Source organism: Bos taurus, chromosome 16 (assembly GCF_002263795.3).
Source record: "Bos taurus isolate L1 Dominette 01449 registration number 42190680 breed Hereford chromosome 16, ARS-UCD2.0, whole genome shotgun sequence".
NCBI classification, from domain to species: Eukaryota; Metazoa; Chordata; class Mammalia; order Artiodactyla; family Bovidae; genus Bos; species Bos taurus.
This window is the reverse complement of record NC_037343.1, coordinates 79,286,574-79,299,066: the sequence shown is the minus strand read 5'-3', so window position 1 is coordinate 79,299,066 and position 12,493 is coordinate 79,286,574. Positions and strand designations below refer to the sequence as shown.

At 45.7% G+C, this 12,493-nt stretch overlaps 1 long non-coding RNA gene across 1 annotated transcript; it reads left to right on the top strand.

Annotated features, from left to right (window-relative positions):
- The first annotated feature begins 401 nt into the window (after window positions 1-401).
- Window positions 402-4,242, top strand: LOC132342509 (uncharacterized). Its single transcript, XR_009490936.1, has 2 exons — window positions 402-1,406; window positions 2,907-4,242. It is a non-coding gene; the product is annotated as an uncharacterized lncRNA (long non-coding RNA).
- The last annotated feature ends 8,251 nt before the right edge of the window (window positions 4,243-12,493 follow it).

The window sequence follows — 12,493 nt, the reverse complement described above, 5'->3', positions numbered from 1 at the left end:
AGCAGTGTGGTCAGAAAAGCAAGGCAGCTTTGCAAACCTTGTCTGCAGGAGGCCCGCTGGGCCACACCACCACCTCACTCGGCAGCCTAGCGTGTGGGTGCGTGGCTTCTGCCCCCACCGCGGGTCCCCCGACCTTGTGTCTCTGTCAACGCCTCTGTTAAGCTTCGTGCATCCACTCGCCCTGTCCACTCTCTCAGGTTCAGCTTCCATATCGCGTGGGGCACGTGGAACTCCTTTTTTGAAGGCGGCAGGTGGAGGATACAGCGGAGAGGAGGAGCCCTGACTCACAGGCTGGCCTGTGCAGAGCTGGGGGTAGGGGGCTGAGGAGGGGGCGGAGGGAGGCCCTGGCCGCCTCCCGCCCCCCCCGCCCCCCCCCGGCACCACCTCTGATCCTCCTTCAGTTCCTCCCGATTCCCTGAATCTCAGCCTCTCACTCCTTGAGATATCACCTTACCCCCTCCTCGCACCTTCCTCCCTCCTGTTGGGGGCAGGCGGCTGCGAGGCAGTCCTTCCAGACCATTGTTTTCAATGGTCCCAGGGGTGCTTGTAATTTTTCCTAATTTAAGATGTTATTTTTCTTAAAAGGCTACCATCTCTCATTTCATGGAAGAAAGAAGATGAACTATAGAAGAAGGAAGGGCATACACTCTGAATGAGAGCCAGCGCCCCCAAGAAGGGGCGGATGGCAACCTTACACCGCAGAGCCGTGTGATCAAACTTTAAGTCATAGATGTTTGTGACAAATTATTGTACAGCTTGAAATGTTAATGAGCTGGGATAACTGGTCATATGTGGTCTCAGATGTTTGTTTTGCCCTTCTGCTAATTGTGATCTGTGACCGGGATACCAAATTCACTTCTCAATTGCTTTGTTGCCATATGGGAAGCAAACACCTCTTGTGTTTAGACACCTTAATGAAATCTAAGTGTCTTTTAGACTCTGCAGTATGCGGTGCTGTTTTTCATAAGACACTTTCAATGCCATTCTATTCATATTTCTAATACCAAGAATATTTTTAAATCAAAACTTTTTTCTAGTAATAGACCACATTTTTAAAATCAGAATTTCTTTCCCCCAAAAACCCAAGCTTGTATGTGTGTGTGTGGTTTTCATAACATCTTTATGAAGAACATCACCACATACTTGAACTATGACTCACACTGATGAATTTCATAAATCTAACTGGGCTCCATGAACTGTCGTATTTTCCAATCACACAGTACAGTTCTCTGTCGGCAGGCTGAATATTATCCAGGCTGTGCCCTTCTGTGTAATTAATACCAACAGTCCTTATTGCCTTGCTGTATTTTCTGCTCCCCACGAACAGCACAAAAGTGGCTCCATAATCTGGGTAGGTGTGAAACCGGAGGCAGCCGGACATTCGAGGTGACTGCTGGCGGCTGCAGGTAAGCTGACTCCGCAGAGACGGGCCTCTTCTCTTCTCTCCCAGAGTGACCCCAGAGGCTCTGGGGGCCCCGCCAGCGACAGTCGCGGAAGCACAGTCTCTCGTTCTGCTGTGGGTGTGGGGACCTGTTTTATAACAGCACATGTGCTGTTTGTTATTGGACAGAATTACTAATAGTCAGGATCAGGCGGATGTTTACGTCTTGAGTGTTGACAGTCGTTTATAAAATGTTCGCAAACAATGATTTTAAGCGGAATGTAGCTTTCTGAAAAATTTGCATATCCTTCTTTTTCATACTTCGTCTTAGAAAGATGAAAACTTGGCAAAGCCTTTTGCAAATATTTTTTCCATTAGAGAAAATGAATTACTAACTCTGATCTTGAGCTTTACTCAGCTGTGAGATGAGAAGTTTTGCTTTAAATTTCCCTGAGGTCTTACCAAACCTATGTGTTCTGTGTTTCCTGCTTTTATATCGCCCCTTGCCTGGAATATACTTCAGAATCCTATAGGGCGGGAGAGTCTGGAGGAAACTCGGTTGGCCAGGAGTCGATCATTACTGAAGCCTGGTGCTGGGGACATGAAGTCCACTGTGGTTTGGTGTGTATTTCATGAGTTTGAAATGCTGTATTCTACAGTAAAACTATGTGAATGCATAAACCCTCCAGTCCTGCCCTTGGATTTCTGCGGTAGCTGCCTTTGTTGTTCAGTCGCCAGTTGTGTCCGACTCTTGGGGACAGATGTGTGTTGTAGTTATAGATCTGTGGTTCTCCACTGAGTCTTGGCTCACATTTGACTTGTCTAGAGCCAAACTGGGGCTTCCCAGGTGGTGCTCATGGTAAAGAACCCACCTGCCAACGCAAAGATTCGGGTTTGATCCCTGGGTGGGAAGATCCCCTGGAGGAGGAAGTAGCAGTGCACTCCGCATGTTTGCCTAGAGAATCCCATGGACAGAGGAGCCTATGGGCTACAGGCCGTGGGGTCACACAGAGTCGGACACAACTGAAGCAGTTTAGCACACACAGGGCCAAACTGACAACCTTTCTTATGAAATCCTCTTTCCAATTTGCCTGTCGCCTGTGGTGTGGCTGCTTCCTGTGCTCCAGGTCCAGAGAGAGTCATCCAGACAGAACAGACCTGTGGCTGCCTAGGGGAGTTTGGGATTAGCTGCTGCAAACTAACCTATATATAGAGAGAGTGGATAAACAAGGTCCTCCTGCACAGCACAGGGAACTATATTCAACGCCCAGTGATAAAGCATAATGGAAAAAAGTGCATACGTGTGTATTGTGTACATGTGCAAAAGACTGTACACGTGCATAATTGAGGCACTTTGCAGCACAGCAGTAATTAATACGTCATTGTAAATCAACTATACTTCAATTTTTAAAAAGTCAGGGAGTCGCCATCAGCTCCTTTCTCTCTCTAGTCTCTGAATCAGCTCGGTCACCAAGTCCTTCTATTTTTTCATTCGAAATGTCTACATTCACGTGCTGCCTGGAAGCCAGGGGAAGCCATCACCTCAAGTCTAATTCTCCTAGCTGCTTCTGAACCGGATGAGCTCATTCTAGGAACCCTGTCTCTCTGGAGCTGTGCAGTCGGGAGCAGGAGGAGGTTTTCAGAGGATAACTGCATGACTTCCCTGACACTTCCTTGTACAGGAACTCACAGCTCTCTGCTGACGGCAGACCTGAGGCTTCTCTGGCATCCCTTCTCCAACTGAGTCCATGGGACAGCGGTCACCGCACTGCCCCCAGCCCCGACCAGGACCGCACTGCCCACCGCTGCTATGAGAGGAGACGTGCCTTGTTGCATCCAGGGACACGGCTCAGCCCCCCAAACGGCAGCCAGCCGTCAGGAACGCGTGTGTCGTGGGTGGTGCTCTCACCGCCCGGCACAGCTAGAGGAGAGCCAAGAATCTGCTAACGGAAGGACAGTTTGACATTTTGTTTGTTTTCTGTTTTAATGCCTGGTGATATTTACTTTGGGATCATAGAGGATGGTAAATGGTTGGAATTGGGAAATAACGACAAAGTGATTCTGAAACCAGGCAGCATCTTAGAGTTGACAAAGCTGCTGCCACGTGAGTTAGGCAACGGGGTACATTTAATTAAATGTGGTGCTTTGGGAAGGAAATTACGATGTCAGGGTTTTTAAGACGTTTCCCACAGAGTAGTTTATGACTTTTACAAATGAAAAAATATAAAAGATGCAGAAAATTCCTAACTGAAAATAACGTTTTACATATATGCATGACAGAGGATGAGACGGCTGGATGGCAAAACCGACTCAGACATGAGTTTGGGTAAACTCCGTGAGCTGGTGATGGAAAGGGAGGCCTGGCGTGCTGCGATTCATGGGGTCGCAAAGAGTCGGACAGGACTGAGCGACTGAACTGAACTGAACTGATGTTTAAAAAAAGAGGAAGTATGTTTGGAAGAATAGTAATAAGGCAAACATGCAGCCTATAAGGAGAGAGCTGCAAGATTTCCACTGCACGCCCTTTTAAAACTGCACAACACGGGAGCGGAATCCGACAAGCGCATGTACACGTGTAACTGATGGGCTTTGCTGCGTGGCGGAAAGTGACAGCACTGTGATCAACTACACTCCCCAAATAAAACATTTGAAAAAGAAAAACAAACTACTAGATACAAAATAAAAAGTTTGTTAATACAAGGAAGTAATGTTATAGCATATGGAATATAGCCAATATTTTATAATAGCTTTACATAGAGCATAATCTGTAAAATACTGAATCGCTATGTTGTACACTTGAAACTAACATAATGCTGTAGATTATATCGAATTAAAAAAATAGTGTTCAAAAAATAAAATAATACAGACTTCATATTTATTTATGGATAAATGATGACTAAATTTCCTTGTAATTCTGTTAGATTTGGGGGTGGAAGGGGAGTGTGGAGTAAGTGTGTTTGTAAGGTTGGGGGGCGCCAGGAGCCGGTAAGGCGGAGCCCAGGACACAGGCATCAGCCCAGGGCCCCAGACCCGCAGGGATCAAAGCTGCACTGACGGATGGCCGGTGGTGGGGGTGAGGGAGGCCCTTCCGGAGAGCAGGGGTGGGGATCAGAGAAAGGGAAGCCCCCTCACTGCCTGTCTTATTTCTCAGGGAAGACCTCTCCCCTCCTAGAAGGGGAAGCAGAAAGGAGACTTTCGCAGGGCAGAGGGCTACAGCAGGAATGGAAGCCTGGCGTTGAGAGAACGCTGGTCTGTCCGTGTGGACTCCACCTCCCCTCCCTGCACCTCCAGGGAGCAGGGTGGGGGGCAGGCAGGAGCACCGCCCTCAGCTGCTCCCACCACCCTGCGGGCAGACCCTTGCCATCCTGACGACCCCACCCTGGCACACAGACAGTGCTCTGAGCCCATTGTGCCCTCGGGGAGGAAGGTGAGGAAGGAATATCAGGTGCCATGTTCCAGGAGAGGGCCAGATTACTAAAGACGCCGCCAGCTCAGGGAAACGACAGAAACCAGGCTAATGAAATTCAGTCTCAACGCTGGAAGGTCAGGTGTTGGGGCAGAATCCTTAATACGTTTAAATGGAGCTTTAACAGGGAGACCGCTGAGCTTGGTGAGGAAGGAACCCGGGGGCAAGATCATAACGTCATCCAGAGTCTAGCTGCCCACAGGGCTTCCCTCCAGGCCAGAGGGGTCCTGGGTCCTCGAGTACAGTCGCCTCTCACGTCTCATTGAGAATCCGGGGTACAATGCTGGGCTTGCAGCTACTCAGAAACGGAGTCTTATGTCACAGAGCAACAGAAGAGATAAGCGGGGCGGTTGGCCCGCAGCTCTGAACCTGGTGTAGTGTTTCTCAAAGGCATTCCACCCTCTTCCCCAGCTGGGCACAGAGAGAATCTGTCCCCTTTGGCTCATGTGTCGCGAGTTTCGAAGACGGGTCCCCGCGATTGCTCCCACTGGTTCCCTCCCTCTTTTGCTGACTCGGTTCTTCTTTTGCAACAGAGTTCCTAAATTAATTGCAGGGAGAAAGCCAGGGATTTGAACCGAGAAAAAGCATATGGAATGAATTTTGAAATTAGTATTGACTGAGCAGAGTCAGGTACATATGAGCTGCGAGCAGGCTACAACTTCGTGAAATCAGAAACAGCCTCAAACTACAGACCTGTCATCAGCAGGACCAATTAAAGCCCAGACACACGAGACGAGAGGCCACGGAGTGTGTGGCCAGAGATCGGAGCTGCAGGACTGTGCCCCCTTCGTCCAGCTAGAATGCCGTTATCCCACGACTGATTCTGAAGCCACGTCATAAGGTCCTGCTCTCTTATCTCTACGTGCAGTGAGAGGGAGGCTGCCTCTACCCTGTCCAATACGGTGGCTCTCGGGCACTGAGGATGCGGCCGGCCCTGTAAGTGCAGGATACACACTGGGATGTCTGAGAGCCCAGAATCTCTCACTAATCATTTTGATATTGTCTGTCAGTGGATCAATGGGTAAAGAAGCCCACCGCGTATACATGTACATACACAATGGAATACTACTCAGCCAGGAGAAGAACCAAGTTCCGCCACGTGCAGCACAGACGGACTTGTAAGGCGCTGAGTTAGGAAAAGACAAATGCCGCGTGGGGTCACGTGCACGGAGAGTCTGAACAGTACAACCGACTAGCGCATGTAACAAAAAGAGACAGACCCACAGATACAGGGAACAAACCAATGGTTAGCCGTAGAGGGGGGGAGGGGGCGGGACATAGTAGGGGCCCTAGAGGGAGGGAGGGGGCGGGACATAATAGGGGTGGGGGGTAAGAGGTCAGACTACTCTGCATAAAATAAATAAGCTCCGAGGCTGTGTTACACACAGGGGGTGTAACCAATGTTTTATAGGAGTTATAAATGGAGTGTGGTCTTTCAAAAGTGTGATCACTGTGGCACACTGTATGTGCAATTACGTTGTTCACAATTATATAACATTGTAACTCGGCGATACCTCAATTAAAAATTTTAGGTTAATTATGTATTGAAATGGCATTTCTGATATGTTGGGTTAAATAAAATATATTATTAAAAAGAATTACCCTTTTCTTTTCCTTTTCTTCCTATGGCTGCTCTGAGATTTAAATTTCTTTGGGCCATGCCCTGTCGCATGGGGAGTCTTAGTGCCCCGACCAGGGGTCGAAGGCAGGACCTCTGTATTAGCAGCAGAGAGTCTTAGCCTTTGGACAGCAGGCCCGTCTCTGCTTTACGGTTCGCAGTTCTCATTATACTGCACAGGCTGCTTTCAGCATTCACACAGGGGGACAGATTTCTAGGCCCGCAGACTTCATTCCCCTTGTTAAACTCAGGAGACGGAGCAAACCGATCAGTCAGAAGTCTGTTTTCGCTTTCTTTTCTCAGGAAGATAAAGTCAGACTGCTCAGGCCTGATATTGTTGTCCTCTGGAGTGGACATTTGGGGCCAGTGAATGGTGGTGATTTAATTAATAATATTGGAGACACGCAGCTGGGAGAAATAAAGGACAGTGGAGAAGACTAGTTCTTTGGGCATTGTTTCATATCATTTCATATGAATTAAACCCATAAAGTGCACACAAACCCATCACGGCGTGGGCAAACACTGTCATCACAGAGAACAGAGAACTCCACCCTTATTCATCCCCGAGTCGCCAGAACTGAGAAACATTAATCCAAATGGAACACTACACTCTCTGTTGCATCCAGACCGTTGGATCTGAAAAAGAAACGCACAACTCTTTCTGATGCCGGATTTCTTTTTTTCCTGCCCTGAGTGACTCAGAGAACAGACTGTGGTCTAAGAGAAAAAAAAAAATTAAGCCTTCTGCAAACAAGCAAAGGCCTCTGGACGGGTGTGGAATCATTCATGAAGCTGCACGGCTGGTGAGCACGCCCTTCTCCCACTGCAAGGCTGTGATGGATAATTCTTGCTGTCCAGGTGGCCTCTTATTTGGCAGCTGCCCTCTGAAAGCCACAAGTGAGGCAAGCAGTCACTTGGCACAATCTTTTTTATGCTGTTTTTTAAGTGAGAAGACTGATTAATGTGAACAGACTAACTTTGTATCAGTTTAGACAGTTCTGTATCCTCAATTTACCAGTGAATGCTGGTAAATTACAATTTACCAGTAAATGCTATGTAAATATAAACTACTTGGGGCTTAAGATGGAGAGCTGAATATTTATACAATTCAACATTCTTACCGAGACCATGTTTTTAAACTTGTTGAAAGTTAAGTGACACCCAACTCATTCCCCACTTTAGAAAAACAGCTCCACTTCTCCTTGGAAGCGTCAGCAGCGTTTTTAACAAGATGTCAGAAATGACCTTGGGCCGTGTTGGCAAACCACCGTGGGGAGAAGACACCTGATTGAAGGTCAAGCTCAGTCTTTTTTAAAAAAAACAGAAGCGTTCTTCGTGAGTCCTTCCCAGAGCTCCCTTTATGTAGAAATAGGTTACCCGGTAGGCTTTGGGTTGCCGAGGGATCTAAATCTTACTAATCTTCTCTGGAATGAAACCAGCAAACCATTCAAAGAGAAAAGAGTGTCTGGAACATTGACTAATCCCTGAGTCCTTTTCTTTTTCTATTAAAAAAAGGATTACTTGCTTAATGTAATTGTTTCTTTTTAAAATTCCTGGCAGTGTTGCTAAACGTATTTCGCTGATGTCGCTGAGTTATAATAAAGATTTCATCAGCCACATACAAACGCAAGCCTGTGATGTGCCTGCTTCTAAGACTCTCGGTCTAACGTGTATCAGAATTTAGAGAGAAAATACAAAATACTACAGATTTAAAACCACCCTTGAAAGTGAAATCGTTCAGTCGTGTGCGACTCTTCGCGACCCCGTGGACTGTAACCTGCCAGGCTCCTCCATCCATGGGATTCAAACCACCCTTACGTTTAACTCCTGTGCTTATCACAGTGTCACAGAAATGTGAGACCCAGAAAGAATCTTTGTAAAAACAGCAGTTCAGGGCAGCCCTGCAGGGCACCAGGGAGGAAGCCCCATTCTCTGAGTTCTGAACTTGGCTCTGTGACTTAAACAGGCCAATACTACCAGGCAGATGATCTGACTGCCTGGAAACTCAGTCTTCTCATATGCAAAACAGCAGTAATATGATCATCACACCACCATAGGGTTGTGGAGATTAAATGAGATAACGGGCACACCTTAAATAAAGAAGGGATTTAGGAATTGCTGGCTTATTGGGTAATTTAGAGACTTCCCTGGTGGCTCAGATGGTAAAGAATCTCTCTGCAACACAGGAGACCTGGGTTCAATCCCTGGGTTGGGAAGGTTCCCTGGAGAAGGGGACGGCTACCCACTCCAGTACTCTTGCCTGGAGAATTCCATGGACAGAGGAACCTGGAGGGCCACAGTCCATGGGGTCGCAGAGAGTCTGACATGACTGAGCAACTTTCAGTCTCACTGGATAACTTAATCCAGAAATTGGTTTCAGAGGTGAGGGAACTATACAGGGAGACCGGCCTCGGGTCCCTCCACGGGGCGGTGATGGAGCTCAGCTCTGATCACTTTTCCTCCACGGCTATTCTGGGCTTTAAAACTAATTCCCATAGTCCTGTTGCACTTTTTCCTTTTTTTTTTTTTATCACGGAGACTAAAATGCAACCAAACACAAACATCTGTAGATGTTGTTTTTTTCTTTTTTTTGTACAGCCAGATAACATACCCTTATTTTAATAATTTAAAAATCATGAATTTGGATAAATTGCAATAGATTTGTGTGCTATGACCATAAGAGGAGAGTGAAAAGGTTAATCAGTTTTCTTTATCTTAACATAATAGAAGTCTTTGGAATGTGCTCGCTTTACTTCTGAACACTTTCTACATGTTTTCTTTTGCTTTGTCTCCCTCTGGTGGATTAAAGAAGTTCAGTTCAGTCTCTCAGCCACGTCCGACTGCGACCCCATGGACTGCTGCAGGCCAGGCCTCCCTGTCCATCACCAACTCCAGGAGTTCACTCAGACTCACATCCATCAAGTCAGTGATGCCATCCAACCATCTCATCCTCTGTCGTCCCCTTCTCCTCCTGCCCCCAATCCCTCTCAGCATCAGGGTCTTTTCCAATGAGTCGGTTCTTCACATCTGGCCAAAGTACTAGAGTTTCAGCTTCAGCATCAGTCCTTCCAATGAATATTCAGGACTAATCTCCTTTAGGATGGATTAGTTGGATTTTCTTGCAGTCCAGGGGACTCTCAAGAGTCTTCTCCAACACCACAGTTCAAAAGCATCAATTCTTTGGCGCTCAGCTTTCTTTATAGTCCTTCTCTCACATCCACACATGACTACTGGAAAAACCATAGCTTTAACTATGACCTTTGTTGGCAAAGTAATGTCTCTGATTTTTAATATGCTATCTAGGTTGGTTGTAGCTTTTCTTCCAAGGAGTAAGCGTCTTTTAATTTCATGGCTGCAGTCACAATCTGCAGTGATTTTGGAGCCCAAGAAAGTAAAGTCAGCCACTCTTTCCACTGTTTCCCCATCTATTTGGCATGAAGTGATGGGACCAGATGCTATGATCTTAGTTTTCTGAATGTCAAGTTTTAAGCCAACTTTTTCACTCTCCTCTTTCACTTTCATCAAGAGACTCTTTAGTTCTTCGCTTTCTGCCATAAGGGTGGTGTCATGTACATATCTGAGGTTATTGATATTTCTCCCAGCAATCTTGATTCCAGCCTGTGCTTCTTCCAGCCCAGCGTTTCTCATAATGTTCTCTGCATATAAGTTAAATAAGTAGGGTGACAATATACAGCCTTGACGTACTCCTTTCCTATTTGGAACCAGTTTGTTGTTACATGTCCAGTTCTAACTGTTGCTTCTTGACCTGCATACAGATTTCTCAGGAGGCAGATCAAATCATCTGGTACTGCCATCTTTTTAAGAATTTTTTAAGAATTTTCCAGTCTGTTGTGATCCACGCTATCAAAGGCTTTGGCGTCGTCAATAAAGCAAAACGCATCAATTAAGATTCACAGTCATGTGCCGTCTGTTTCTAATAATTTCTCTTACATTGTCTGGTTTGGGTTTTCCAGTTATTATTGACATCTCTTCCTTTTACAGGCTAAGAAGCCAAAGGGATAGAGAGGTAAAATGGTCCGAGTGGCAAGCAGATTGTATGACTTTAGATTCCTGGAGGAGCTATTATTTTAATGAGTCAAATCTGAAGACAGGTTTGAACTACAGGGCGTTTTAACCAGCAGCTGTGTCATAGTGAGGAAATATTCCGTCTTCCTGAACCGGGGGGAGGGGCAGTGCTCTGAGACCACATGTATGGATGTTGGAGGAGATGACGTGTCCCAGAGTCTAGGCTAGAGGCCCCAGGGCTTGAGATGAAGTGCAGTGCCTGAGGGCTGCTCACCCTTGAACCTGTTGTGGTCACATCTGCATTTTCTAGACTCCTTTTTATTTTTAGTTCAATATTATTTTTTTTAAATGAAGTATAGTTGATTTACAATACCATGTTAGTTTCAGGCGTATAGATTCCTTTTTCTTGTCTTCCATCAAAAAGCATAGAAGATCTGAAGTTCTAAAAAATGTTAATCATATCAGAGCAGAATGGAGATTAGTTCTGCTTCCCCTTGAAGATGGTTTTTCATTGCTCTCTCCTGATTTTTAATAGGGTCCAGCGAGTCCAGCACAAAAGAACGAGCTACTTCATCTTGTGGTTATTTCTAGGGATTAAGTCATAATCCTTAACCTTCGTAAAGTAAAATGTGTCATCATTGTAGCAGACGGCCTGTGCATGCATGATTGCAGCTCGTCAGCACTGGCCAGGGCTTTGCAGCATTTTGGAGAATGTTTTTAGGTGATGCAATTTAGTAGCTTACATTTGTAGAGCATAATCCTGTACCCAGCTCCGCACTAAGCACTTTGCATGCATAATCTAATTTAATCCTCACATGACTCTCTAAGGTAGGTGGCATTTGCATCTGCAATTCCCAGATGCAAAAGCGGAGGTCCCCCAAAGTGACTTTCCCTGCTGGTGAGCTGTGGGCAGGATCTGAAGAGAGGAGCACCTTCTCAGTGTAATAACTAAAAGACCGAAATCCCTCTTGCGTAACCTGGAGCCGGCTCACAGGGGGCCCTTAATTCTGTTGAGGATTGTTCCCATAGTTGGAATTAAATCAGGAGCTTCATGCAGAGCAAGAAGGAGAAGAGGGAAGTGTGTCCAGGAAGCGTGTCCTGTGAAGGGGCTCTGTGCCAGGCACGGGGGTCCAGGGCGACACAGACAAAGTCCTGCTCCGTCCTGTGCTCACAGCCTGGGGCGGAAGCAGGTCCTTAGGCCATACACTGTCTGCTAGTAATTTGTAATTGTAATTGTAATGACTTTAATTGTTGTAATAGAATTTATTATCTTTCCGCCTTATTTTTAACCATTTGATGCATGCTCTCATGGTAACCCATGGAGAGTTTTTCTGTTTGGGGCCCACAAACTATTTGGTTTCTACTGAAACATTTTCTAAGAATAAATTTTTGTAGTTCAGTAACTAGGGAAAAGAATATGAATCTCTTTATGTTTCCTTCTATAAATGATCATATTGCTTTCTAGAGGGGTCTGGTATTTACTCAGCAAGTATTTATTAAGCTTCTTTTACATGTCAGACCTTACACTAAGCAGTAGGGATAGAAGTGAGTGGGTGTACACACAAAGATAATTCAGATAAAAATAAACCGTAAAACCCAGCCATTAAATGCAACTGTAAAAAAAAAAAGTTTAGGTATAAGTGTAAAAAAAAAAGTTTTAAAATTTCAGTACCAGTGATTTTTGCATCAGAATTAAAAGTGCACATTTCTAGCAACAGAAATTGGTAAGCTGCTTGAGAGGAGGGTCCACAACCACTCACTTCTACCCTTACTGCTTAGTCTAAGGTCTGACTGTAAAAGAAGCTTAATAAATACTTGTTGAGTAAATAGTGAAAGAGGAGAGTGAAAAAGTTGGCTTAAAGCTCAACATTCAGAAAACTAAGATCATGGGATCAGATCTGGTCACTTCATGGCAAATAGATGCGGAAACAGTGGAAACAGTGGCTGACTTTATTTTTCGGGGCTCCAAAATCACTGCAGCTGGCGATTGCAGCCATGAAAT